The sequence below is a fragment of the Patagioenas fasciata genome, chromosome 1, assembly GCF_037038585.1.
Source record: "Patagioenas fasciata isolate bPatFas1 chromosome 1, bPatFas1.hap1, whole genome shotgun sequence".
In the NCBI taxonomy this organism is placed as follows: Eukaryota; Metazoa; Chordata; class Aves; order Columbiformes; family Columbidae; genus Patagioenas; species Patagioenas fasciata.
Window position 1 is genome coordinate 17,010,518 of NC_092520.1, and position 25,963 is coordinate 17,036,480.

Consider the following 25,963-nt stretch of genomic DNA (forward strand, 5'->3'; position numbering starts at 1 on the left):
TTATTTGCCGTCTGCATAGGACTTATCAGCAAACTATTATTACAGAACTAGTGCTGGCCTGATTCCCCCATAATTATCAGTTTAGATGAGAAAGAGAAACTCCTAGCAGAAATACAAGCCTCCTGAAGTTTTTGCTGAGGAAGGAGAAAGAACTCAATGGAAATTAATATGGAGCCATATTTTAATTTCCAGTCTATGTCTGGCATCTTTTGCCTTACAATGACTGAATTTACACTATGGGAGAATAAAAAGGTCTCACCTTAGTTACAGTCCACTGCCTAAATGCTGACTGAGATGGGTAGTTTGTCTGAAGCATCAAAAGTTATGGCAAGAGCTAGCTCATTAAAAAAAAAAAAAAAAAAAAAAAAGCACATATTTGAATAGCATGGTTATATGTTAAGGATAAAAGAAAAATGGAAAAATGCATTGTGGTTGAAGTCTGGCATGTGTTTGGGAATGTAAAACAGAACAGACTTGCAAAGGAGACATTGGCAGAGTCTCAGTTACAACACACAAGTTATTTCCACTATAATATAATACAGATATTTCAAATATTTCGAACATTTAGAATTTTTGTACAATCACAATGCTTTTGAAAATCCACTGTGATAGTGCACTGCATTTCTGGGACTGAGGGACAGGATGGGGCAGGCGGAGAGGAGGTTCATCCATCATGGGGCAGGACATGTCTCCACTTGGGGCAGTGACACAGTTCTAGCACACCGTTTTACATGCGACTGTAGAATTTCAGACTCCAATAAGATAGTCAACTTTTACTACCCTATGTCTAATACAGATTTTCTTTCAAAAGAAGACCAATGGATATTTATAACCTTTAACTCCTCTTTTCCTCATGACGAAAACAAGTTTTGTTTTGTTTTCTAATAAGTAGGAAATATTTCTTTTTATAAAGTATCATGTAAATAAACTGTCTTCTAAATGTGTAGATTCCACAAATTAGGTACTAAGTACCATGGACTTTTGCTTCAGAATAACAATTTTGCACAGTAGGTGCAATTTCTTCTTATGCACAGCTAACTATTAAAGTAACATTAGCTTCTACTACAAAAATAGTAAGCTGCTTGTGAACATTGCCTATGTAAAAATGGGACAAAAAATCTTGAAGCAAACAAAACTGAATGATAACATCTCTCCCTATCCCTGTTAACAGACCAAATTACAAATAAAACCATTTAAGCATTTCATTCCTTAAACAATGAAAATCTCACTGGGGTACAAAAAAGGAAAGGAAATTGAATATACCTAATATTAGTTCACTTGGCACTTGACATAATGCAAAGAAAACCTGGATGTCTACCTCTGGAATGAGCAGCTCTTAAATATGACTGTGCCTTGTTTTCTCTCAGTGTAAGGAAGTATCTAGATCATTTTTTTATGCCATTCACATAGCCACACTCTCATGCCCTTGCCAGAACCCAGCTTTATTCTTGCCATTTCACAGAGAACCAAGGCTGAGCCTTATTCTCATGGCATGAAGATGAAGCTTCCCTTGCTGTCACCAGAGCACCAGAAATACCCAGTGGCTGGTTCACACCACCTAATAGAGATACTACATCTGGGACTGGATAAACTACCTTACAGAGGTGGGTAGCTCTTTCCATCAGCTGTGGAGAAAGATTACAGAAGCTTTCCCTAGGTTAGATGCTAAATTTTAAAATCTCCAGAGCCAGACAGAAACCAATGTGACCAGAAAAGAGATCTGTCACCTATCACAAAGGAACCCTGAAGCACAGCAGTCACACAGGGCTTGCTGGTGGGAGCCCTGGGACAGTCTCTGAGTCACCTTTCCATGGGGAATGGACCAGCCCTGCAGGAGTATTGACAGCTCTGACTTTTTAGAAAAATAAGTAAGTGGTTCAGCAACAACTCCGTAACTACTAAAGCAAAGCCATGAAGGGAGGTGGGGTGCAACAGATGATCAATAAAAAGAGCGTGCATGGTCCTCAAAAGTGACCCTTACACCTCAAGTGAGTTTCATCCTTCTCTGCCCATGCAAAATTGCTTTACTGTGTCTCTTCTCTGCAATTGCAGTGAAAGATGTCTGAACAACAGACTGGGACCCATGTGATCCACACCGCTACCAACACCAGTATTTCTGTACTGCAGGTAATGTACGTCAATGGCACCAATACAAGTTTCCTCTGTTGTTTCCTCCAAATATCCTTAATTCGCATGATGTCAGTGAGGCCACTCCCTTACAGTAGGAGTTCATATGAATAAAGGTCACTTACTTGACCTCAAATGCAAAAGAAGAGGCCTCTAAGAATAGCACAGCTATTCCAGCTGTCTCAGACTGTAAGAGCCCTGTGATCAAGTTATTAGAGGACTGGAAAGTGCCCTGTATCAGCACCAACTTTCTTATATCTAAATATATACATATTTAGCTCTATATATTTAAGCAAGAAGAAAAATCAACAACATTCCATTTGCTCCAACTGTTCACTGAGATGTGAAGAAAGTCTCACTTCATGAACATAATGAAAAATAAATATGAGTCATAACATATATTCTTCTGACGACAAGCTGCGGTTGTTCATAAAGCTTTTGAGTAGTCTGGCAGTCCTTTCTGCCTACCGACAGGCTATAATTGCTGCTTCTTAGTTGGAATGAACCTCCAGCCTGGTGCCTGACCTCGTGGTCACCCCCACTTTCATCTTTTATATTGGCTTACCAGACAAGGTGGCTTTAAAAAATCTGTGCCCAACACATTTTGGCAAAGTACCACAACTCAGTACTGTTTTGTTTTCAACAGGCTTCTCGTAACTCTGGCCACTTCTGTAGTTTCACTCACTGCAACTATCCAGCAGCATCCAGGGATTGAAACGTGCAAGTGGTATGCTGCTTGTAAAAAGAATCCCCAAAAGCCTCCTTCAGGCCAAAGGAAATTCACCCCTGCCCTGAGCTGAGCTCTCTCCATTCTCAGTCTCACTGGGCTTGAATCTGGAGGCAGAAACTGGCTCCATGTGTCAGAGGAGAAGCTGCCAGCCCCCAGCGAGGCTCAGGTCTGGCACAGACCCCAGCAGAAACCTCAGCAGCAGGCGTGTTGGCTGGCGCATGTGACAGAGGTGGAAAGGATGGAGCTTCCAGAGCAACTGAGATGAGAAAGCCGGCAGTTCTGCAGCTAAACGAGATTTGACAAAGATATTTTGGCCACTGGTTGCTCATAGGTTTGGAAACAAAGATCGTCAATAAAGTTTCTCAACAGGAAAAGCCACAATGAAATCAACATAGTGACAGAGAGGAATGTGGGCTCTTGCAAAGATCTAGGATTTCTAAGTAACAAATTCCAGAAAAAAAGAACACAAATCTGACACTTACTTGGTTGCTGATGCTTTCTGATCTGAAAGATTGAACTTTTTTGTGTCATGCAGCTAACCCTGACCCAAAACTCTCCCTGAGGGGAAATGTTCCACTCCTGCCCTCTCTTCCCGTTTTGAGTTCAAGATAGGTACCAGCTCTAACCCACTCAGGAAATTTTATCTCCTCTCTCCTCCAAAAAAGTAGAAACCAAACACATGTTACATTAACCAAAGTGGAGTTCATTCAAATATAGTGATCTAAAGCAGAGATATCTCTGTCACTTCAAGGGTTTTTCTGCAGTCAGCAAAGACAGTCTGCCCTGGAAATGAGTTCACCCTCTGTGCATCTTAGAATGGGATGCATTTACTTTCAAACGAACAAAGTCAGATGACATAAATTCCCATCATAATGTGCCATTTTTCATGTACCTTCTTTCCCACACAAGTTCAGGACAACTGCAAGGAGCAAAATAGTTTCCAAAACAAAGCTAAAATAAAAATGGTCTGCATCAGTTCAGGGCAACCCCTGGCTTCAGCTGAGCTCAGGAACTCCTGCAGCAGTGAATGGGACTTCATATTCTGAATTTCATGGTGGGGTCTGTGGTGGGGATGTGACGAAGCTTATGAATTCCTGTGTCACTCCTGTGTCAGGGGATTGCTCACCCTGCCCCACTGCAGCATGTTTGTGGCACTTCTGTGCTGGCAGGAGTACATACACAGATGGTCTCAGGAATGAGAATCAGCTGCTATAACTTGCTGCATTCAAATGCTAGAAGGCAGCTGGCTTCAGCTCTTTTGTACCAATCAACATGATGGAGAAGAGAGCCAGAGGGGAAATGCAGTACTTTAGGAGCTCCTTACAGGCTCACTCCTCTGTTCCCTTGATCCTCATTAAATGTCTGCTCAATCCATCAAATTTATTCACCTATTGTTTTCTCAGCTCAGCTGTTTTACAGAGACTTTGACAACACAGCCATTCCTGACAAACATCTGGATCCCCAGCAATGTGTTGCAGAAGAAAGAATGAGTACAAAAGAGGAAGAAATGGCAGAAGATATGGGGACATCCAGACTGAAGACCACAAGACAGAGAGACTCTTTTCCACACCCACCAATGAAGAAGAAAGGCTAAAAATCTACCTTGGATGAACACTACCCTGCAGACTGATTCATAGGATGCAGTTTCAGAGGAGTTTTCATTGCTATAAGAAAAATGAGCTGGAGTTGCTAAAGAATCCCTGAAACAGAAGAATTTTAAAGCCCCGTACAGGTTGGCTGAAGTTATTTGTGGATGTTGCAAATAATGCAGGAGATGATAACATGGACATGCATGGGGCAGACAGTCAAGAACACATGATTTCTCTCTCTTGCCCTCCTAATCACATCCTAGGAAAGTCTCCAATGAAAACCAGATCTAAATAAGAAAGACTACTATATTAAAAAAAAATTATTGGTCCGAATAGGTGCTTAGGGATCTCATGCCTCTGTACAAGCTTCAGCTCTCTGTGGCCTAAGAACTAGAAACTGATGGACCATGGCTCTCCAGGTTGCCCCTTGGCCAACTACAGGTAAGGATCAATTAAGACAAGACCAAATAGAACATAACCACTATTTGTTTAAATTATGCTATTGCATTTGAATGCATCTGTCTCTAATAAACCTATTTAAAAACAAATTGAAAACTATTGTATCTGTTAAAAGATAAAATATTAATGCTGACTTACTTACACTAAATAATTGAAACAATACATGCTTGTTGTCAAAGTTTTAAAACTAGTCAAATAATAAAGTGGTTTATTAGCAACAAGTTAAATGGAAGACAGTGGTTAATCACCTAGAATAAGAAGTGCTAAAACAGATTCTGACAGCACTAGGCTCTTCCACAAATACAGATAATGTATCTTTCTTGACAGTTTATTTGAATATTTTTGGTTCACTGAATAATTCATTCCAAGCTGAAACCAATGAAGAGTTGAGGAAAAAAACACAACAAACCAAAAGCTTCAGAGACAGCTTGCTTTCTAATTTCATCTTGTGAATAAAAGCACAGGGTGAGATGATGAGAACTGCAGTTCTAAAACCCTGAAGGCGGTTATCAGAGATAAACAGATCAAGTCATTATTTACAAGTTATTTTGTTTAATTAATAATTTTGTTTTAAATCATAAAACTTGCAGAAAAAAATATGTTCCACATATAGAGTAGTTCAGACTCTTTAACAGCATTTTAAGAATACGGCTTTTAAATATTTCAGTAAATCTGACATTTTGCCCTTATGCAAATTGGGACTTGAACAAGTAGAAGAAAATCATTAGCATCCAGGAAGAGCTGCGTTATTCTTTTTTCTTGATTGTTTTATTCAAACGTATAGATCAAGAATCTGAGTGAACCTGGTGTTTCTGGGTTGCAAAAGAAATGCTAACTGCATATGCTAACTGCAAGTTGCCATTTGACAGCTTGTCGAAGGGAAGGGTTTTGCTCATGGAGCAAAACTGCTGCTGGAGAAGGTGCCTTGTATGAAAAGAGGGTAACCACAGTGCAGGAGCAGGACAGCTGGGTGCAGAGACCAAAGGTGATGCCGCATTCGACCAGCAGGGTCCTGGCAAGGGACAGAGGCCGCAGCTCCACACTGCAAATACACGAGGAGCAGGTTTAGCTATTGCAAATGGAAGTCAAGAGTCAGGTGTGTGGACCTCATGCTCAAAAATAGTGTAGTACTCCCAACATGAAAGCCCTGCTGTGTCACCTGCCTGAACTCTTGCAAAGTCACAGGCTTTCTGCAACCTGCATGTTGGTCAGGAGACATTCAACCTTGATTTTTGTTTCTGAAGCGATGGGAGCAATGTTTCCCTGCCTTCGTTGCAGCTATGCAAGAAAAGTGATCGAGGTGAGGTTTGGAGGGCATGTCTGACTACAGAAAATGCCATATACTTAAATGAAGCTGACTTAAAGTTGGTACTAAAATCAACAGGAAAAGCAGGCAGGAGAAGGCATTCAAGACTCCTTCATGCTCTCTTAGAAGCAGACTGAAATCTGCAAATGATCACGCTGTCTAAGAAAAAATAACCTCATCTAGGTGAAAAAGAGAAGAAAATTAAGAAAGTCAGTGTGAAAAATTCCTCTTATAGAGATCATGTTACTGCAATGTTTGCTTTCTGTTAAAATTTTTCAAGTTGTAAATTTAAAATATCACAGGTCCTTTATTACTCTGAGAAGACAAATTTATGCTGCTTAATTTGTATCTAGAAAAAAGAAAAAAAGAGATTCACCTGACATTCGCTTATGCAGTAATTTTTTAGCTCTGCTGTATTACTGCACTAGAGAGATAGAGCACCATCACTAAGGAAGTTTTGAATGCTGTGATATAGGTAAGAGCCTCCTGAGCACAGCTCCTCAAACAGAGCCGAATTTCACCCACTGCACCAGCTTTGAACATTGTGCTGTGAATGAAGGGCTGGCAGACTTCCGCGCTGGAGTGCCTGGCCACCATCTGCAGTGATTCATTGTCTGGAGATCCTCTAAACAGTTTTCTTCAAAGAGGCCAAAGCTTCAATATATAAATGAAGTTTGGTCATGTCAAACACTGTTGAAGCAGAAGAAAAAGACTGCTGTTGTGACAAAGTCTGCCTGAATTGCGTGGTTTGGCACTAGAAAATCCCATCGCGTTCTGTACTGCAGGGAAAGAAACAGCAGGAAGAGTTGCTGCTGTCAGTAGTGGGACACAAATGCTCAAATAACACTGGAGTGCTTTATTTCCACGAGGATAAAATGGAAAGTCTTCAGGGCCTTACCTGTATAAACAACTTTCTGTACTTAACACTTCATGCCAAAAAAGTAAAACAAGAGGTTTTACTCCACAGCATAAGACTTTGCAATTCCCAAGATGCTGGACAGGACTGGTGCCCACACACCCCACTCCTCCCACGCACTTGTGTACCCACCTCGGTTTTGGTGGTCAGGAGAAATATGAGTGGTTCATCACAACCTTTCAGCTCCTAGTGCAGAGACAATCACAATCCCAAAATTGGGCACCTTGGGCAGACCCAAGCCCTTCCTGTCTGCCCACGCTGCCCCCACAGGGGACCAGCACCTGGCAGTGCAGGGTACCCAACACAGACATGCTCACTGCTCCCACGAGCTTGAGCATTGTGATAGCTGCAGCGCTGGCCACGTGTCACAGGAGGTCTGAACTCAAAGAACCTTAATTAATTCCCAGGTCCTCAGTGAGGAAACAGAAGCCGCTGAAGCATCTTGGCTTCCCAAGGCAAAGCAGGAGTTTGCTGTTTTGTTTATCTTGTTTGATTCTTCCAGGGTGGCCCTGTGTGTCTTGAGCACAAGGAGTTTTACAGACACAAACAACATTCCTGGGCCTTTGCTGCTGTTTCTGGTGGGTGTGGAGCCATCCCTCACCAACACCCGAGCTGTTCCTGCAGGCTGGAGCTTGACAAAGCAATGTCTCCCTAGGCTGAGCTCCACCCCACAACAAGATCATCACTTATCTCATTAAGAATTACCATCTTAAGGCAGAATTTAGTCTTTGTGGTAAAGAAAAAATCACTGAGGAGATGCCATGAGGTAGCACCATGGATAATCAGTGCATCATAAAAATATACTATAAAGCAAGCCAGGCTGCAGCAGAGCAGTCCTACAGAACAGGTACTTCACATCTAGGATTTATAGAAATGTTAGAAGTTCAAGAGGAATTACTCTAAAAAGCCATAGGATTTATTAGATGGTGCTAAACTTTCTATTAGCTTTTTGACCTATCACAGATAAAATATAACAAGTATACAGCTTTTTAGTGTAAAGCGTGTTCCAAATGCAACACTTATTTTTTTTTTTCTTATTTTCTATTAAAAGTTACATGAGTTTTCAGCAGGCATTTTATACCTATAGAATTTATTTGAGTTGCTTGTCTGTTAGCACAGTGGTGGTCCAAAAACACTTTCAAGGTCTCATGATGACATTTTTCCCTCCACTATTAGATCCTTTCCAAAGGTGAAATGTCCTCCACAAATGACTGGCTAGCTGCCCAGCACAGTAAAGAGATGAAGCACCTGCCACCTCCCCCCCTATTTCTGTAAGGAGGAAAGAAAAGAGAAATCTTCTGTCCTGAAAAGCATGAGCTGAGCTGCACAGATATGCTATTGTGTATAGTTGCTGTGGGAAGGCATGTGGGAAGGTCTCCAATGAACAATCAAGAGGAATCAGGAAAAATGTCATCCTCAGACAAAAGTGAACTCCTCCTAGAAAGTGAACAACAAGGAAAGACCTTGAAAAATTGCTTTTAGTGTTCTCCAGCAATTCAGAGCAATCCTAGCAGACCTGAGAAGACACTGTCCTGCAGAGATGATGCTGCTGCACTTGCAAGGTCCCTCTCCTGCTGGGGGGACCTGTTGTTGCACGAGGACCTCCCCCGGCTCTGCGGCATGCACTGAAGTCACAGCGGGTTTAACACCAAACACAGCCACCTCCCTGCTTCTTTCTCCTGTGGAGGCCAAGGGAAAGAAACTGGTCAAGCATTAAAACATGATACCAGACACACGCACACCATAATGTCATATTAAAAATGAACTACAGAAACCATTTTGATCTCAACGGATATTAATCCTCACCTTGTGTACTATTGCTATCCGTCATAAAAAGTACAATCAGTTGTATATTAAAGACTGTTCATATGTGACTTTAATTTTCTCTTTTTTAATTAGCAGAAATAAGTAAGTCTAGGAGGTTTAATTAAAGCTAACTGAAATAACTGTCTGAGGGTTTTAAGGATTAAATGCTTTCCCATTCCTAGGCTAAAAAGGGTACAGCATGTTTGCAACACAGAGGCTGTAGGGAAGGTCAGACACTTCATTGAATATAGTATCTTTCCAGAAAGTCAGCAAAAGTGCCACTGACAGCTTTTTCTGGAAAATAAAGAGAGCAGGCCAAGAAATGGCTGGGTTGAGGTTAAAATGAAAAAGATATTCCTTCGCATTCCTATGGCCAGGGAGTCTCAAGCAGAGCAGCCAGTCACTCCAGTCGTGTGCAGTTTGGCTGAGGAGAGGCAGAAGGACAGTCACCCCATGCACAGTCACAGCCAGGGACTCCTAGCTCCACGCTCCAACACCTCATACCCGCTGCACAGGGCCAGGATGGAAGCCACATTCCAGTGAAGAAAACGGATAGTGTGGAATACAAGCAGCACATTTACAGCCAGCAAAATGAAATAGTTTCCACACAGCATGTAATTACCTCGTGGAGCTCACTGTTACAGGATATGGAAGAGGTTAATGGTTTAAGAAAGTTCAAAAAAGAAGCAGACATTTGTAGAGGATGGGTTCATCACAAGCTGTAAAATATGATGGTTTGGATGCAAACTATGGCTCATCAAGTCTCTGTTGTATTGATTACTGAGAGTTGGAAGAGTGTAGCAGAGAAAATATCTCTAGATCTCCTTTGGTCTGACCCTTGTGTTACTTCAGTTTTTGCACAACCGAAAATAAACTCTCTGTGTGCAAGAGACAAGAGCAGGAAAGCCAAGAACTACTTTATAACAGGCACTGTCTCCCTTTCTGGTCCTGGTCAAGGCATTTGGTTTCTGTTCTCTTTCTGCAGTCACCAACTTGCTAGCAGTTTGAGGCAACTAATCAGCTAATGTTATATAAGTCTTAAACATGAAACATTATCATCAATTGGTCTCATTTAACAAAACCAAAAGAAAAATATTTATTAAAACCCCTACTTTTTTTAGGAACTTGTATGAAGAGGTAGCTGTTACACCTTCTAGAACAGCAACCTGACAGTTTTTATAAAAACGTCTGTATTAAAATACTGTATTAAAACAATACAGCCTTGAGGGTGAGATGGAGTAACTGATGACATAGCCGATTCTACTCAGCTTTTACACAGTACTAGCTTCAAAGACACAGTATTAAGTTTACATGGATGCAAGCCAGGTGTCACAAACTTCCAGTAATGAGATAGGACATAATGCAGTGTCTTCCAGATGGATCTCATCTCAGAGCATGAAGAACACAGACATGTCTATACTATGGTCTGCAGCAACAACAGTTCATGGAAACCACTGTATTATCTGTAAACTACCTAATCTGGATAGATGTAACAGTACAGGTCCAGCAGCAGAAAGCTTAGGATGAACTAACTACCAAAGAATTTACACAGCTCCTCAGGCAAGCTTACACATCTGTCCTGAGCACTATACTTACACTGGTGGCAATGAATAATCAAAGTAGTCCAAAATTATACTGGATATGTGCAAATGCAGCCCCTTCAGTCAAGGACAAATGGGCTTACCAGCTTGGATAAGCCATCTGAATCTACCTGTCCAGTCTAAATTAAAAGTCTGGGTTTCCTCTATAGTCACAAGGGCTGGAATGACCAAGGGCAAACCCAAAGCTGATGCTGTGTGCGTTAGAATCAATATTCTGTTCCGGACAACAGATTTTCTGTGCATCAGATGTGATCTACATTTGTACCTCCATTCTTCATTCAGGTTGTCTGCAGTTTTAATTGAATAAAGTAATAAAACTATCACTGTGCTATGCAAAAAGCCTTAATGTGGCTGCCAACAGGGCAAATTAAGAGACAAAAAGACCAGCAGTTTATCACACAGTTTATTGCTGAGAAAAACAGTTCACTCAACCTATTATCACTATTATGCTACAAGTTATAACAGGAAATCAATGAGGATAAGACAGAGAAATGTTCTCATTCATCCCTGAGGCACTGAAATCTCCCCTCCTTTATGCAAAAGAAGAGAATCAAATGGCTGCAGTGTCACTGAATTATGTCTGTTACTCACAGAACAAGTGTTGCTGAAGCAGCCATTTAGTGAAATCCGAGTATTTTAAACCAAACCTACCTTCAGTAAATTTCCTAGCACACAAATATCATGCTGTAGGAAATGGGGTGTAGGAGCAAACCCTCTGCCACCAGAGATCCCCCCAGCACTGACGCTGACTGGAGCTGGCATCTCAAGCTGCCAGTACTGATCTAAGGTACATCTGTGCAACCACAGGTGGAGGAGCTCCGCTCCCCACGTGGCTCTTCCCCTGCCAAGCCCAGCTGCCCACAGGCTGCTCCTCCCTCCCCAGCTCATTGCTCCTGACCTCCGGGACCTTCTGCTGAATGCCGCCACTTGCTGTTCTCATTAGTACTTGGAAAGAAATATATCCATACTACAGAATGGTAATAGACCAGCACCTAAGACAGACATCTCTAAATGAAAGGTCAGTTCTTTCTCCTTGGGGAAAAAAAAAGATACTAACAATGACTTTCATGCCACTGTGTTTCACCCATTGATGTTGCAGTGTAGCTCTTGAGAAGTGAAGGGAAAAGAAACCCAGGTATGGGTGAGGAATGACCACAAGGAATGACTGGATGAGGGCAGTGAGGACAAACACAGAGATAAATTGAATGTCGTGGAAGGGATACTTAAATTAGAGAGAGTTGGGAGGAAAAAACAAAACCAAACAAAACAAAAGAAAAACCAAACAAGAATAAACAAACAAACTAAAACCAAACAAACAATCATGATGATGCTATTAGGTAAACAGCTCCAGTTGCTGAACCTCTAGATCTGAGGCTTATCCTTACTTTTCATTGTATGTTCTCCAAGAACACTTTTTATTTGCTTAGTTATTATTACTAGATCTTCTTTATGCTTTACCAATGAAAAGGGTCATTAATTTATTTGCTATGACTCATAAATTAGCCCAACCTATTTACAGTGCATAAGAATACAAAAAACAGAACTGATTCATTTTTTCCCAAGACATTTACAAAATTTTGAAGATCAGCTTTTGTATAAGTACGTAATATAAAAAAAAAAATATTATGTTGAAACCTAAGCATTATATTGACGTGTGCTTTGTTCATTGCTTTGCCTCTGTCTTATATTTCAGTATTTACATGGCAGCATTAGAACAGAAGAGAACTGGCCAGTTAACATTTCTCACTGAAGCAACTGAATAATGAAATGACAGTAATGGATTATAGAAAAGTGATGATGGTGTTTCATTTTTTCCTCCTCCATTATTCATTCAGCTTAATGCTGTTGTTTCCGCAACTAGGAGTACATAGAAAATGACACTGGACTTTTTCAAACTCTCTCAAAGTATTTCTAAAATATATATGACATCCACAGAATTTTTAATTTAATGCTATTACAGAAAGAAAGCACAGTTCTTTGGAATGGCTTTACTTTTTCTTTAACCTCAAGTAAGCCGTGCACCAAATTCAGCTAGATAAATTTTATTTGACAATACCCATCTCTCACGTTCTTATCTACGGCTACACAAAAAATATCATCCATTTGAGGAAGCTGCAAGACTGCACAACCAGGAGCTAGAACTTTTAAAGGAAAAAAGCAGTGAAGTCACTCATGGTCACACCTAATTGAGTCACTTCTTTTCATTGTTCTGCCTCTGTTACCACTCACATTAACTCACTTTTTCTTCATTATTTTCTCTGGCCTGTGCTGTGTAAAAGTTAAGGCACCAGAGTAGCTTCTGCTAAATTAAAAGGAAAGGTAAATTTAATTTAAGCTATTAAATTTTTTTTTTTTTTTTTGGGGGGGGGAGAAGCAGGCTCTCAGTAAATATTTTGGATTCCCATTTCTTTTTCATTCCTCATGCAACATCTACTCTCTTTTCTATCATATATTAAACATTTTAGCTTCTCTCTAGCAACAAGACACAAACACAGAAATTGGCAGCTCATGGTAGCTTTCAATTTTTCCATGCTGTCCTCCATCTCGGCCATTTTTGGGTCCAGTTGTGCAACATTTAGGACATGCTGCTAGCTCTTCAGAGCAACACACAACCTAGTGTATTAATTTACAAAGTGACAGAAATAGAGTTGAAAAAGTAATGTAAACTAATACATTATACCTAGGAACTAGGGAAAACAAAATAAGGAAAAGAAGGATGAAGGCAGGTCATAGATCAAGGAGATATCCTGACCAAGGTTTTTCATTGAATGGAAATTAAGAAAGAGCTAGAGTGCTCTGAAATGCTAATAGTTAGGGGGATGCAGACTTCTTTGGCACAAAAAACAGTCTCCCAGGACAATCAGAAGGTTAGGTGAAAAAAACAGGAAAGCAGAAGGGATTAATATCACCTTGCCTTAACATCAGCCTGAGGTGAGGTAAAACCTTCTCAGGATGACCCTCTCATCGTTCATTGCCTAAGGAGAGAAACCAGATGACCAGCTTCATGTACACACGGTTTAAATTATTAGGTGAGATGAATCCCAAGGTGTCACCAACTGCTCCATTTCAGTGGAACATTCTTCAAGAAGGACCAAAAAAACCCCAGCTGTAAGGCAGCTTCAGGGAACATCTGTGCATGTATGTGCCTTTGAATCCTCTGCAAGTCTGCGTTCCACTGAATCTCCCTGTAAACAAGATGATATCACTTTCTATTTTCCATCGTTTCTGGTGCACTCTTTCATCAGCATTTCTCCTGTAATCACTAATTGACAACACATGCTAGCATTTTCCAGCATAGTATTTAACATTCCATACAGAGAGATCTCTGCCAAAGTTTCTCTGTTTCACTGGCATGTTAGGCAACACTGGAAATAGTCTCCCACCAGAAAGATTGCTACCTCCACAATCTACCCTTTTATTTTGAGAAATTATTTGGAATTCACTCTTTCCAGAGTCTGCACAAGTCTCAAACTTCCTGCAGTACTTTCTTGTTGTTTGAAAGCTCTATTAAAACAATTAATACATTAATACAATTTCTGGTTAAGTTCCCAGCTAAGTTCCTTTTTCCAGAATGACTTCGCATACTCTACCACAACCACAAGCTCCTGTTAAGCAAGAGCTAACGGCTCACAGAGTGCTTACATTTCGGGTGAACCATGACTCACGAAGCCACACCAAATCTGTAAGATGACCATGCTGGAGAGAGAGGTCCTACGCAGATACTCCCCAGACCAAATTTACAGAGCTCTGTACATGACAGGAGGTAAAAAAAAAAAAAACACAACAAAAAGGCTTTTCACACAACATCCTGTCCTTCAGAGGCCATGGCTTTAAACAACTGTAGATCTGCTGTCCTGCAGCAATCCAGGTTTCCAGGGACTGAAAAGCATTAATCCCAAGGGTCTGCACTTCTGAAGTTTTATGTGAGACTTTCTTCACCAGTAAGGAGGGTAGGGGGGAGCATAAGTCAGGGAAAATGCAACAGGTGAAACACAGGAGATACAGATACCCTCTTACCAGTCAGAAAATAGCTAATTACACAGTTCTTTCAAATGGAAAGGACCAGAACCAGCAAGGAGGGAAAAGGAAAATTTTTGTTCATAATAACCTTCACTGGAGGGTCCAGGGCATAAAGCAACGTACGTACTTTTGGTAAAGCAGCTCTGCTGGGACCGTACTTCTCACCAGTAGATCATAAGCTGCTCTGAGTCTGAAAATTGTTCCAGGATACACCTCACAGAAGTGTAGCAAGGTTATTTGATTTAATGTTACATTGTATTTTAAACTTTACTAACAAACTGGTAAGTTATCTTGAAAAATTTGAATTTAGGTCAGTCACACAGGTGACAAAACTGGCTAAAACTGCCATAAAGAACTAGTTTTTCTTATTGTCTTAAAAAGCTGAGAGTAGTCTTTCACACTAGAGCAAATTCACAGGTTGAAAATTTTCTTAGCCAGTACACGTCTTCTGATCCCATTGTTGCAAACATTTATATTTGAGACACAGCAAGCTGCAACAGTTTAAAGACAAGTCTAGACAAATTCAGACTGAAAACAAGACCAAATTAAACTCTGAACCAGTAGAATAACTTAACAACGTATTCTAAAAACTTCAAACATTTAAAAACAGGATTTTTAAGTAATGAAAGAAAAATTTGCGCTAAACTTAATCTGAAATGTGTCACTGCAATGAAGTAATTGTGGTAAAATATTATAGTCTGCTGAATGAGGAATGTCTGACTAAATCTAGTAGTTTCTTTTGGTGTAAAACTTGCTTACAAGTTCTGCAGAAACTCCTCTTCCAGAATAACTACCCTGGGATAAACAGACCTATGTTTATAACAATATTATAAGTCCACTGCAGTGTCATTATTTGAAAGGCCTCTGTCAGCATCAGAGGCCTAATGCATCAGGCCATTCCTTTATTACATTCTGCTTCTGCTGAAATAATTCAAGCTACAGCAGCATGAAGCATGAGAAAGGTCCCAAACACCCCAAAAATGGAGCCTTTGTTCAAAACTGAGGGAGATGGTGAGATCAGTCTTTCAACCCAACATCCACATGGTGATCAGCAACCACAACAGGATCAATGATAACACACAGATGAAGTGTAAGTAGGCTTCAATGTAAAAGGAAGATTTCTCAAAGCCTTCCCACCCTAAAAAAAGTATTCATGATTCTTTTATTGTACTGTTTATGTTAGCCTTATGCATTCTTAAATCACATTGCATCTCTCAAAAGAAAAAAAAAAAAAAAGGAAAAAAAATAAACACAACAAAACAAAACCAGAAAACCAAACAAACACCAAAGATCAGTAATACAAAATATATTAGGTTATTCTGAACAAATGCAAATATTGGTCATGTGTCACCCTGCAGGACATGAAACTCTCGCCGAGAGCCCCCTTCGATCCTGCTGCTGGCATGCAGCAGCATACTCTGATCTCCCGAATATGAAGATGTGACGGTGCAACTTAAGAGCAGATTTCCATCTTCAGGCAACTGTCTCATTTAACTTTTGCAATCAGACTTTGTTTACAATGTACATGCATGGACACAAAGAAGCTTAATGCTATTGAAGTCAATGGGATGGAAGTACATGCTTGAGTGTTGTCTTGATTCAGGGCCAAAAAGTAATGCTCTTAAGAAGAAGAGGTTCGAAAATGGGTGTTGGAAGGTGGGACACACTCTGATGGAGATTTCTGCTAGGTATTTAATACTCAGTAAATCATGAGAAGTAAATGGTCTTGCCGACTTTCTTGCACTTAAACCAATACAAAGTCCAAGAGGTGAAAAGCATTAGAGCTCTGAAACTTAACCACCTCAATGTGTTGCATACGCCCGATATTTCAAGAATATCAACATTATCTCCACTTTCTGTAAAGGACAAAGACAGAGCTATTCCTTTTTATACAGGCATGAGACTGGCTTTTAAACTGTTTCCACATAAATTCTTTAGTCATATGTATTTTTTGTCAAACTATCCTAGTATTAAGTATGTGAGACTTCCACTTGCTGAACTATAATTTAATGACTATACTGTTTGGAGCATGCACAATAGTGTTCAATATGCAAACGGATCTTATATCAAGTCAGTACATTTACCAGCAAAGACAGTTCTAGAGCTGGCTTCCCATGTGAACACACTATGTCTGTATGTCTGCTTGTCAATCTTCACTCCTGGATTTTTAACCTTTGAGCTAATTTGAACCAATATGAGATAGGAAGAGAGGTTGTAGGATATAGTATTTCTGAATGCTAAGACAAAACACGAGGCCAGCTAGAAAATGGGAGCCTGTTAATGACACCACTTAAAAAAAGACTGCACAATGGGAGCACCCTTGTCAGGCATCAAGCTATCCATACTGGCTCTGAAAACCCTTAAGAAACCAATCTTTGTTGGTTCACTGCTCACAAGACAACTTATTGTCACTCAGAAAAGCATTTTAATAAATTGGCACCCAAAACCTAACTTATGTGTCCTCTCTATTCGTTTTAAACCACTCTTACTATGCTGCCACTGCTTGTGCAGCAGTGTAGCGTTCATGTGCTAAAACCGGGCACCGGTGTGCTTGTTCTGCTTGCCAGAAGGGAATGACAAACAAAATTACTTGGAACATCCTCCTATTAGCAAGGGTCAGTTTATCAATACATAACATGATGATTTTCAATGAATATACCAAGGAATTAACTCCAAAGAGAGAGAATCACCCAAGCTAGAGGACAGTATTCATCTGGGAGCAAACAGAAGTAAATTTGGCAGACCCAAATCATGGCCAGAATTACAGGAAGGTTACTAAGCAGATTTGGTACAGCCCCTAAGTAATACCAACTGTAATATACTATTTTTAAGATGGAGCTCACTTGATCCATATACAGAGACTTGAACTGAGGCAGCCTTTCCAGCTGCACTGTAAGTTAAAAAAGGACACAGGTGAAGCACCAGCACGTATTTTACGTTGAACAAAATATGTGAATTTTAGCAAAGGATTTCATAGGGAATATGAAGAGCAGTAAATTATGTTAGGAATATTGCCTAGCAGGAAGACAGGTAGAGCTCTATTAGTAGGCAAAGATTCAAGACTTGAAAAATGCTGATTTAGCAGAATATAGCACATAAAAAAAGGCATAAGAAGTGAAAGACAAACTGGGTAGTGTGAGGCACTACTTTCCCCTACTGAAGGTTAAAACCAGGAATGAACTGCACAGAGAAATGGACAAAAATAGTTTAGCTGAAGAGTGGGAGAGGACAATCAAGTTGAGAAGATTCCAGTCATAAGGCAAAAAAAGTCCTTGAAAGTGGACTATAGCTTAGAGAGACCACAGACTTGCAAAATGTAAAGGACACTGAGTAATCTACTCCTGGGATTAAACACATATTTGTAGCTATAACTGAGCCACAATTTTCAGTATTTTTTACGATCAAGCCAGCAAGGAAGAAAAAAAGCCATCTAGCAGTTCCAAACCTCATGTAGATGTCAAGTGAAAAGGTGAAGACATGCAAGAAGAGAAATGAGGACCTTAGCCTTTTAAAAGCCTTCAAAGTGCAGACTAAAGTTAAGAGGTGAAATGCTATTATTATCTTCAGTTCCTTCATTCTGAACAAGCCTTTCCCCCAGTGGGCTGCTATTCAGACCAAAAGATGATTGATGCTGAGATCCTTTGGTTCAGACCATGTCCAAGCGAGTTTTTTCAGTGTGCCAACAGATAGCAATCAAAGGAGATGACAAACACCCACTGCTTGTCCAAATCATTATCTCAAACATATTCTACACATCTGCCTTTGTTTTTCTATTTAATCTAAGTTCAATAATAAGAGCCAAGAAGGAATTATTGTGATTGGTTTTTGTATGTCTTGGTAGGAACTGCTGGAACAGGTCAAATCAGTCATTCAGTCTGACATCTTTCTTCTGAAAGTACTTGTGCCAATTTCCTCAGAGGGCAACTTACAACTACAATAGGCATAAGTATTAGATAACAAAAGAAAACATATTTTTGATTATATATTTTTAAAAATTCTATTTGGAATCATAGCTCTAGAAACATTTCGTTAATTTAATGATATTTTGTATTCCATTTCATTCAGGGCCAAGTTCTGCACATTGGAAACAATGGTAGCAACGTAATTATCTTCCAGGGCATATGGTCAAATCCAGAAGTGTCTCAGCATTGCTCAAAACTTATTAAACCATTTGTCTCACATGGGGTGCAATCAAATACCCTTTTGAAATATTCTGAATCAGGCTTTCTACCACTTGAACTTTCGCAAGCGAATTCATTGTGTAAATAAATCCTTACAACACCTCTGCAGAAATACTGGTTTTCAGCTAAATTGGGTTCCATCATCTATTCCCAAAGAGGGTGAAAGAAAAAATCTCGTCTTAGCTTTTCTGTACTATGTTATTTATATATCCTCTCACTTCTGTGTTTGTATTCACTAGCTCTTGCATCTCTCTTCTGTGCAGTTTGTTTAACCAAATAAAAGATGCTTCTCAACTGTAAGACAAAGAAACAAAGTCCCCATCAGATGTGCCCCTATTTCCTCCGATTTGTTGTATCAAATCTAAAGCTCTTCAAGTTTAACTTTGAAAAGACAACTGATTAATAATAATACTTTTTAAACTACAAGTTATTTGTGGGAACAAAAGTCCAAGACTGCAAATACTTTTTTTTTTTTTTTTTTAACACCAGTTGCTGGAAAGAAATAATGTAAAGGGCTGAATAAGAATGGGATTTTTTTCTTGAAAAGAAAGAAATGGACACGCTGAGCTATGATGTTTTGTGTTGTAAATGCAGTGTGTGTGAACCAGAAAGAGATATCCAGAAAATACTCAGTTCCTACTTGCAATTGTTTTGGATTCAGAGCCATTGCACAACACTGAACAAACCTTAGAGACTCATGGTGTTCCCATCAAGATATAAATCTCAGTCTAATATCAAAAATGTGATTTACCTCTCTACTTCTCCCATCCATTCTGTAGTCTATAATATGTTCTATTTTTAGATGGGAATTCCCTGCTTCCTATGACTCTGCCTTTCTTCTTTTATGTGTTTAAATTTTACTATCTGAAATACTCATAACTCTCTAAGAAATAAAAATATGTCTGGATGGGGATTTCTGAAAATTCTAAATATTCTATTCCCATTGAAGGCACTGCTAGTTTTATCCCACACTCCAGTGGGATGAGAGCTCAGGCAACACTGAGGCCTGATTTCATGTTGTAGTGCTTCCATAAAGAGACTTCTAGGCATACACAAAATCTATTTTTTAATACTTTAGCACTCAATAACATCACTAGTGTGAATTTACTTTATGCCTATATTCCCATTTGTGAGTTTCCCTAATAACTATTGAACCTATTGGCTAAATTGAGGATAAAAGCCGCAAAGGTATTTCAGTTCTGTTAGTTTTCTGAAAATTGGAAGAAAAAGCAGAGAAGAGACTGCATTAATGCCTCCCTGGGAGCAGGGAAACAGCATGAGCCTCATCCTCACCAGTCAGCAGGAAATTCAGAGGGAAAACATTACGCCTTAACACTGGAGAAAGTTTCAAATGCAGCTCACATTTCACAGCACAGCCTACCAAGGAAGCACAAAGCCTTAAGAGATCAGGTTGCATTACTTCTGCTGTCCAAAGAATTACATTTTATTTGAATTCAATATATTAAATAAAGTTTAGGTCTTAACACAGTAAGATGTAAACATTTAGATAGGTTTATTTTAAGCAAGAAAAAACACTGTAAAACAAATTCTAAGTACGTATGGGATTTTTCTTTTTTGGCTTTTACATTTTCTGATCAAGAAGGGAAAACACTATCTTACAATATGTGGGTGGTAGCCAGCCACCAAATATCTCCCATTCCCAGTCGGAGGTGCAGGAACACATGTACAGGTCCATGACTACCTGTGCTACAGCTGCAAGTCCAGGGAGGAGATCTGCAGGCACAGGTCTGAGGGGCTTCGGTCAGGATGAGAGAAGAGAGAGAATGGGGAAAGAGGCTTCAGCTGAGCATCAAGACAAGCACAACAGCAAAGATTCAGAAGGTAGAGAGGTAATGAGCTCAAAAAGCAAATATTTATGTTTGCACCTACATGTTCATACAACTACCCAACACCCAAAGGTGTCTTCCTAGGAACGCCACAGCAAGATTAATGATGTTCTTTGCAGTTTGACAGTCAGCATTTGACCAACCCCCTCTCCCCACAGTACTTACAACTCTGCAGCAACCTCTGGCTCAACTTTCACAACTGTGGACCTTCAACGAGGCATTTCCGAGAGCCACTTCCTTACCAGCAGTGATTTGAGATCCTGTCAGAAACCTCTGGCAAATTCATTCTCCATGAGTCAGAGCCTAGTGCCATTATGAGGTCCAAAACAGCTGGCAAGGGTGATATGTATCTCAATTGACATCTGTACATATAAAAAACTGCTAACACAAGATCTTGTGCAAATATATGCTGGCCTACCTGTGATCCTGACAAAAAAAATAAAAGGAAGCCAAATCTAAGCCTAAACCTGCTCTTCTTCCAACAGTTGTGTCAGCCCTTCAAATTTTATCCCAAAAGCAGTGGTAGTGAATGTTATTCTCGAAGTTCACACTCTCATAGTGATATATTGATATCACTTGCTTATTCAGAAATAAGTACTATAATGCCATTGTTCATCACTCTAAAGAAATCTTTAATCTTATCCTCAAGACGCAGCATTTTGAAGAGATCAAGAAGACCTAACTCACATTTCTCACAGAGTGATACAAACTGGAATATTTTTAGGTACTGCTCTGAGTTTGCTGTCCTACTGACCTACTTGCCCTGCAAAAAGGCAGCACACACAGAAGGTAATTCAGCCTACCTGAAGAGGAACATCTAAAACAAGTGGGATGAACAGATCTCTGCAGGTGCCTTTCTCTCCCACTCAATTAAAAGGGAAGATTTAACATGATGCCCCATTTTTCAAACCACCAACATTTGGTAAAACGAAGTTTTTTCTCTGTCAGCTGCATTTCTGCCTCATTTAAACATACAGTAAAGCAGACTGAATCTGAATGTGTAAGAATCCCTTAAACATAAGGCAAATACACACATACATACAGATGTACATACATGTACAAACATACACTTTTCAAAGGCCTGTAGCCGGAACCTGAGATAAAGTGACTGAATTCATGTTTTCAGATGTGGAGTTGGGAACATGGACTGATTCGCATCTGAGATTTCAGCTGGCATTTTAAGCTACTAGTAGGAAACCTATCTTTATATCTTTAATTTTAATCTGAGTTTTCATTTTTACTTTTCAGGCTTGTTTGTTTTAAAAGAATATTTAAAGAAACAACCATTAAGGACATATTTGTCTGCAATTAAATATAACTTAGCACAAAATCTGGTAATTCTTTCTGCTCCCTAGGAAGATGATCTCTGCTTAATAATATTTTAAAGATACTTTGCCTCACCATATAATCGTTGCGCATCCTGAATTTCATGATTTTTTAAGATGTCAGAGAACATATTCGTAATAACGAAAATTATTGTTTTGACTGTGATTTGCATCAAGCTGCATTTGGATAGAAATCAGAATTCAATTAAAATGTGCATATCCCAGCATTTTAAATAGCTCTTCGTTAAATAAAATTACCCTAATTGTGTTGAAAGCATCAAAAAAAGAAGTACCATAACATGCTTTGCATTCAAGTCTGACTTAGTAAATAAATGAAATACTGCCTATTAATTAACTCCCATTGCTCTTATTCACACAATAGCGGCTATATTTCTGAAATTATTCATGTGCTGCAAAATGAAATGAAGCAACAATTTAAATATTTTTTAAATCATCTGTGCAGGTATGTTACTATTTGTATTTTGGATGTTTTTCTCTGCAACGCTGACTTCATACACTTTGTAGTTGTTTTTTACTTATGGACTCAAAGAGAAAATGAGTCACTCTGTTTGTTTTGTTGGTTTCTGTAAGCCAAAACTGATTTCTCAATTTGAGTGAACTAAACAAAATGTAAAAATAATATTCACTCCACACTTGTAAGACAAATTGAAACCAAGAATAATGAAAGTGTAATTTCTATACAGCAGCAATTGAAGTCTCAGATTTCGAAAAACATGCCAACACCAGCATTCAGTCTACTGTAAACACAGAAAATACAGGTAATTAATGAACTACATCCCACTATGATATGGTTGCAAAACTTGAGCTGACATCATCAAATAAGCTGTCATGATTTCAAGTGGGTTTCTTTTCCAAACTAGAAAACATGCATTTTTGATTACACAATCAAGCCCCATATTTAACAAAAACTCCCTCAAAGACTAATCATAAAGAAAAATTTGCAGATTTTATGAAGATTTGTGCAGACTGGTCTCCAGAGCACAGCAGCCCCACCAGCATTGTTTTCAGTGCAACAGATGTAAACAATACAAAAAGTAAATAGACCTTCATAGCAAGATAATATGACATCAGTTCTCCAGAACAATATCAGATTACAAAGATTTTCATTGAAATCTTAAGCATGATTATAGCTGAGAACAACAAATTTATTACTGTAGTATAAAAGATTTATGTCCAGACAGCTCCAAAACTGTAGAAGCAAAAAAAGGATGACCTGCTTTTCTGTGTCTAGCAGAACAATAAAAAGTCTTGTATAGGGTTTACGCAGAAGGTTGTAGGGCCTGTAAACAAAACTTTATAATTTGGGCATCTGAATTTGGAGTAAGGTCCCAGATACTCAGAGATGAGCATCAGCATAGTTCCCGTTAATACTACCAGGGAACTAAATAACACTTTGCACTTATTTTAGAGAAGTCCTATGTATAAATGATAGATATAGAAAAGTTCTCACTGGCTGATGATGGCATTTGGTCCATAGCAGGCATTCTTTTTGAAACAGAGGCAAACAGAAAAGGATTATTCTGAAATTATTCTGGCAAGAAGAGACAAAGGAATGAAACAAATGTTACAGCATAGAAGCTCCATCTTATTTTTAAAATGTTCTAAGGAAACACAGAATATTTATGCTAGAATCAAGTAATACTGCATGGCACTTGATTACCTCTCCATAGACAGACCAGCTGCTAAACACAGAGGTACAGGCATGTACAGAATCACCCAGACCAGGAGACACCATTTTTCTCTTAGAAAAACAGGACAAAGGAGAAGGTTACAGAATACAGTTAAGGTCTCAAAACTAGATCTCTGAGAGCACCAGAAACCAGATATCTCTCCAAAGAAGTGCTAAGACATCCACTTAACACCCCCACTGATGTGGCAGCAGGAATGCAAGCCTGAACCGCCTTTGCAGCAGAGGATTTTTCTTCAAAGGGGAGAACAACCAAAGCTATCTGACGTGTATTCATAACATTTGAGTTTAGAATTTTCCAAAATAATCACAAGGAGAAACATGAACCACTAGAGGATAATACAGCTCATAAAAGAATAACTCATAATTTACAGATTTAAATCTAGATGGTGTCAGCTGCTGCTCTATGTTGATTGAGTGATCCTGATGGATTTACGACACTCTATGCTAGAAATTGTTTTGTCTCAAGATTCCTCAAGAATATGTTTCTTTGTACAGAGGATGGGCTCCAGCTACCAGATCTAGAGGAAAACACACATGAAGATGGTGTCTCTCACGTTTTCTGTAATATTCCTTTCTCTTCTACCAGCCACAATGGAGAAAAGCCATCGTTGTTTTATACATAGTTTAACCAGTTCTATTCTTTTTCTTCTCTACTAAAAGTCAAATATAGATCCATAGAGTACAAATGTAAGAATACCAGTTAATATTTGAAATATGGATGTCACTCAAACTATAGTGGCACTAACAGCTTCATTACAGTTTGATTCCTCTCAGCAAAGGTGTCTAAAAATTATCAGATTAGAGCAACCATTCAGTGTAGTGTGGAAATTAGGTGCTAATTAAGTCATCTGAACACCTGAACTCTTGCAACACAAAAGCTGTAAAATAAATTAGCATTTTATTTACCAGTGATTAGTAAAAGGTGAACAGCAGCCAAAATCACGTTACCTTAATAAGGTCACAATTACAGGAAATTACTTTTGTACAAATTGAGCACAATCACACAATATTTAAAACTGCATTATTCCCAGCCTTGGCATTAAGGTGAGGACAAGAACTATGCCCACTGTCCATCTTCTGCAGGAAGTGAAAATGGCATGCATAGACCAAAAATGACACAAAACATTTATGTGCCTCATGTGAGGTACATGGTTCACATGGACTGGCTCTCCCACACGGCTCAGCAAGGAATATGGAGACTGAATACATCAACTATTGCCTTAGCAAAAGCTTCAGTACCACATGAAGCAACTGCAAAAAGCCACATTTGGCAATATATCAGACTATTTACTGGCAAAGTGATAATCTGTGGCTTCAGTTCTCGGGGCAGAGGGGAGGAGGCAGAAGGGAGCCCCATCCAGCACACACTGAAACAGGGGATGCCCTTCCATCTTCATTGGAAAGACATGGAGCAACTACTTCAACAGAGAGCTGGGAGTAGTCTTAACACACTATCCAACTTCTACCTCTCCACCTTAGTCAGTATTTGCAACAAGACCCTTTCTATTTCACTGTGTACACTGATGGTAAGATCAAGTGGGAAACTGAGGCAGGGCTACAGCTCCTTCCCCATCCTCTCTCTGACACTTAGCTGGTAATGCACATGCTCAACCTGCATGACTTTACTCTTTAGTCCTGCCACCTCTGGCCCCACAGCAAATCTAACAAAGATAACACTTCTAGTTCTTCTGTTTTCTTTATTATGTTTCATCTTAATCACACACGATTAGTCACCTGGATATTTTTTTTTGGTCATGGCAAGAACTGAAATGAAAACGTCTCTATTGCTGAAATCTCTTTTTCTTCCTTTTTTTTTTTTAATTTATTTTTGCTTGCTTTCCTTTGCATTATTATAAGAGCAAATATTTGGCAAGAGGTTTATGAGGGCACTGCTTTGTTTTCAGTATAGATTTGACAGGCACTACAAATCTTCAGCTTACAGTACTGTCAGTCTGTTCTCAACTTTGTTTTTCTGGACCTCAGATGTCAGCAACAAAAAGTCAAAATTTATCAACTTCTTAACAGAACTGGTGCATTTGTGCAGGAAAAAAATGGATATTCTGTGTGAAATCATTCAGCAACCATTACAAGTATGAACTCTACTAGCAACCATCATAAGCAAGCACTGTGTAACTGGGATGTGGCATGCAGGTTTCTTATAGAAGTTCAGTGAAGTCCCTGAGATTCTTCAAGTCAGCTCTTTCAGCAGGCCCACTCATGCTCTCTGAAAAGCTGTGCCAGCTGCTGCTGCACAGGTAGGAACCTCTGTCAAAACCAATTTATAGAACTGCCTGGACTCATGTGCTGGCATCAGAACCTTTGTTTTATCTGGTAATTTTAAGAAA

At 39.3% G+C, this 25,963-nt stretch overlaps 1 protein-coding gene and 1 long non-coding RNA gene across 4 annotated transcripts in view; one reads left to right on the top strand and one right to left on the bottom strand.

Annotated features, from left to right (window-relative positions):
- Positions 1 to 25,963, bottom strand: part of PDGFD (platelet derived growth factor D) — a 142,842-nt gene that overhangs the window by 105,123 nt on the left and 11,756 nt on the right. The gene's annotated exons all lie outside the window — the stretch shown is intronic.
- On the top strand, positions 4,030 to 9,001 carry LOC139827072 (uncharacterized). The gene is made up of 2 exons (XR_011737265.1): positions 4,030 to 4,887; positions 8,304 to 9,001. It is a non-coding gene; the product is annotated as an uncharacterized lncRNA (long non-coding RNA).